This window comes from Erinaceus europaeus, chromosome 13, assembly GCF_950295315.1.
Source record: "Erinaceus europaeus chromosome 13, mEriEur2.1, whole genome shotgun sequence".
Taxonomy (NCBI): Eukaryota; Metazoa; Chordata; class Mammalia; order Eulipotyphla; family Erinaceidae; genus Erinaceus; species Erinaceus europaeus.
In genome coordinates, this window is record NC_080174.1 from 19,225,907 (window position 1) to 19,229,805 (window position 3,899).

Consider the following 3,899-nt stretch of genomic DNA (forward strand, 5'->3'; position numbering starts at 1 on the left):
AATCTGAGCTGAAGCATGTTGAGGTGGCAATCGTTGCGTTGATTAGGTTGCAATCGGCTGATGCAATATTATTTGATATAGATTGGGAGAGGCATACGGGAAAGTGGGCCCTAACCTAAGGTTCCAGGACTGGGAGAAATATAGGCTCTATAGTGGAGATGTGAGGTTCCTGCTGTCTTAGGATTCAAAAAGACAATCAATAGTTAATGTTATCATCACATTATTTGGTAATTGGGTTAACTTTGAAAAGACCTTTTGTTAGGTCCAGCCTCTGTGGAGAGCAGTCTGGAAAACTCTCAGAAGGCTAGACATGGACCTTCCATATGATCCAGTAATTCTTCTCCTGGGGTTATACCCCAAGGACTCCATAACACCCAACCAAAAAGAGGTGTGTACTCCTATGTTCATAGCAGCACAATTCATAATAGCTAAAACCTGGAAGCAACCCAGGTGCCCAACAACAAATGAGTGTCTGAGAAAGCTGTGGTATATATACACAATGGAATACTATACAGCTATCAAGAACAATGAACCCACCTTCTCTGACCCATCTTGGACAGAGGTAGAAGGAATTATGTTAAGTGAGCTAAGTCAGAAAGATAGATGAGTATGGAATGATCCCACTCATCAACAGAAGTTGAGAAAGAAGATCTGAAAGGGAAACTAAAAGCAGGATCTGACTAAATTGAAAGTAGGGCACCAAAGTAAAAACTCTGTGGTGAGGGGTAGACATGCGGCTTCCTGGGCCGGTGGGGGGGTGGGGGTGGGTGCGTGGGATGGGACTCAGTCTTTTGGTGGTGGGAATGGTGTTTATGTACACTTCTAGTAAAGTGTAGTCATATAAATCACTAGATAATTAATATGAGAGGGGGAAAATTAATTGTATGTCTCTAAGTTTTTAAAACACAAACTGAGTCTTCTTAATATATAGGCTGTGTATTTGATATGCGGACTCTCTCAAAAGCCTAGACCAAGTAGATCAGAGGCAACCAGTGGCACAGGATTTACAAGTAATGGGTACTATATAGCAAACCCTGAGTTTTTTTTTTTTTTTTTAATGGTTTAATAAATATGTCTATGGGGTGAACTTTTAATTTTATTTTATTTTTATTTTTATTTTTGAGAGAGATGCAGAGATAAAGTCGCGCAGAGAGAAACACCAGAGCACTGCTCAGCTCTGGCTTATGGTGGTACGGGGGATTGAACCTGGGATATAGTAACCTCAGGCATGAGAGTCTGCATAATCATTATGCTGTCTCACCCATCCCTAATTTTTTCATTATCTTTATTTAATTATTGGGTAGAGACAGCCAGACTCAAGAGGGAAGGGGGGGATAGAAAGGAAGACAGACATAGAGACACCTGCAGCACTGCTTCACCACTCGTGAAGATTTCCCCTTGCAGGTGAGGACGGGGACTCAAACCTGGGTCCTTGGGCCAGGTGGTGGCGCATCTGCTTGAGTACACATGTTACAGTACACATGGACCCGGGTCCAAGCCCTTGGTCCCCACCTGCAAGGGGAAAGCTTCACAAGTGGTAGAACAGTGCTGCAGGTATCTCTCTTCCTCTCTGTCTCCCCCTTCTTTCTCAGTTTCTGGCTGTTTCTATCCAAAAAATAAATAAAGACAATTAAATAAATAAATGAATAACTGGGTCCTTGTGCATTGTAACATGTGCACTTAAACAGGTATGCCACCACCTGGCCGCTGGAACTGAAGTCTTTTTGCATAACCATTATGCTATCTCCTGTGGGTCAAAATTCTTTGTTTTGTTCATTAAAACATAAGGACTGGGGAGTCGGGCGGATTAAGCGCAGGTAGTGCAAAGCACAAGGACCAGCATAAGGATCCCGGTTCGAGCCCTGGCTCCCCACCTGCAGGGGCATTGTCGTTTGACAAGCAGTGAAGCAGGTCTGCAGGTGTCTATCTTTCTCTCCCCCTCTGTCTTCCCCCTCCTCTCTCCATTTCTCTCTGTCCTATCCAACAACAATGACAACAATAATAACTACAACAATAAAACAAGAAGGGAATAAATAAAATGAATATTAAAAATAATAATAATAAAGACCTTACCAGTGTGTCCTGGAACCTCACCTCTCCAGAGCCCTACCCCACCAGAGAAAGGTAGAAACAGGTGGGGGATGGGGGAGGTAGAGGCCATTATGGATTGGGTCTGCCAAAACCCATGTCCAGCAGAGAAGCAATTACAGAAGACAGAACACCTACCACACTCCCAGTGGGGGAGAAATGACAGAAGGAAGAGGATAAGAGGGCTCTGAACTCTAATCCATCAGGACCCAGAGAGAGAGGAGGGAGAGAGGGACATTTGGATGTAGTAATAGGGTTCTGTGTAGCTTGAAAAGGAAGAGAGGGAAGCCGGGAGGTGGCACACCTGGTTGAGCGCACATGTTACAGTGCGCAAGGACCCGGGTTCAAGCCTCCGGTCCCCACCTGCAGGGGGAAAGCTTTGCAAGCAGTGAAGCAGGGCTGCAGGTGTCTCTCTGTCTCGCTCCCTCTTTATCACCCCCTTCTCTCTCGATTTCTGGCTGTCTATATCCAATAAATAAATAAATATAATAAAAATAATAAATGTGAAGAAAAAAAAGGAAGCGAAGAAGGGGTCTTAAAAGAAAGGGCAGGGCAATTATATACAAATATCGACAGATCGTTGTAGAAATAATAGTTAACCCATACAATCTTAGGAAAACTGCTGTAGCTTGCAATAAAAAGATTGGGGATTCAGAACTCTGGTGGTGGGAATGATATGGAATTATACTCCTGTTGACATATGATTTTGTAAATCACTAATAAATTTTTTTTAAAAAAAGAATTGCTATTGTAGAAGATTTTGTATTACAGAGATTTTTAAATATTCAGAAGGGGACCCCCCTCCCCCGGCTCCCCACCTGCAGGGGAGGCGCTTCACAGGCTGTGAAGCAGGTCTGCAGGTGTCTGTCTTTCTCTCTGCCTCTCTGCCTTCCCCGCCTCTCTCCATTTCTCTCTGTCCTGTCCAACAACGATGGCATCAATGGCAACAACAATAATAACTACAACAATAAAACAAGGGCAACAAAAGGGAATAAATAAGTAAATAATAATAAAAAATATTCAGAAGTGTATGAGATCACTTATTTCAGACAACTTCCATTTCTACTAAGGATGTAAAAAGCAGCCTAATTTATAAACAGTTTGAAAGGATACTTAAGCATTTTTTTTTTCTTCTTCTTCTAAGTAAGCCAATTTTGTGATAAAAGCAGGAAAGGAAAGAAGGAAATAGCACCAACTTCCTGTTTCCCTGTTCTTTCCTGCCTTGCCTTGGGGTAAACTTCTCTCCATGTCTGAACAGTCTGCCCTTCAGTGTAGTAGAACTGGTCACTAACAAGCTGTGGGTAGTTCCTTTGAGCCCTGCAGGGGTCATACACATACCAGGTCTGTGGGGGGAGGGGAGAGAGAGAAGAGAAGAACTATCATCAATGGCAAAAGGCAGTTGCAAAAGCAACACCTAGAATTGCCTTCACGCTCAGGAGAGAATCCTGAGCCTCCGCCTCATGCCTTCAGGTGCCCTACAGGATCAGAGGAACTTCTCTAGTAACATATTACAGAAATGATCGCTGGGGGGAGTCGGGTGGTAGCGCAGGTGGTGCGAGCACAAGGATCCCAGTTCCAGCCCCAGGATCCCCACCTGCAGGGGAGTCGCTTCACAGGCAGTGAAGCAGGTCTGCAGATGTCTATCTTTCTCTCCCCCTCTCTGTCTTCCCCTCCACTCTCCATTTCTCTCTGTCCTACCCAACAACAATGACATCAATAACAACAACAATAACTACAACAATAAAAAGCTACAAGGGCAACAAAAGGGAATAAATATAGAAAAGGGAAAATAAATGCATAAAATACTTTTT

The 3,899-nt window shown here is 43.6% G+C and overlaps 1 pseudogene; it reads right to left on the bottom strand.

Moving 5' to 3' along the window:
* Positions 1-3,401: 3,401 nt before the first annotated feature.
* LOC132532612 (small nucleolar RNA U3) lies at positions 3,402-3,625 on the bottom strand (annotated as a pseudogene).
* Positions 3,626-3,899: the final 274 nt, after the last annotated feature.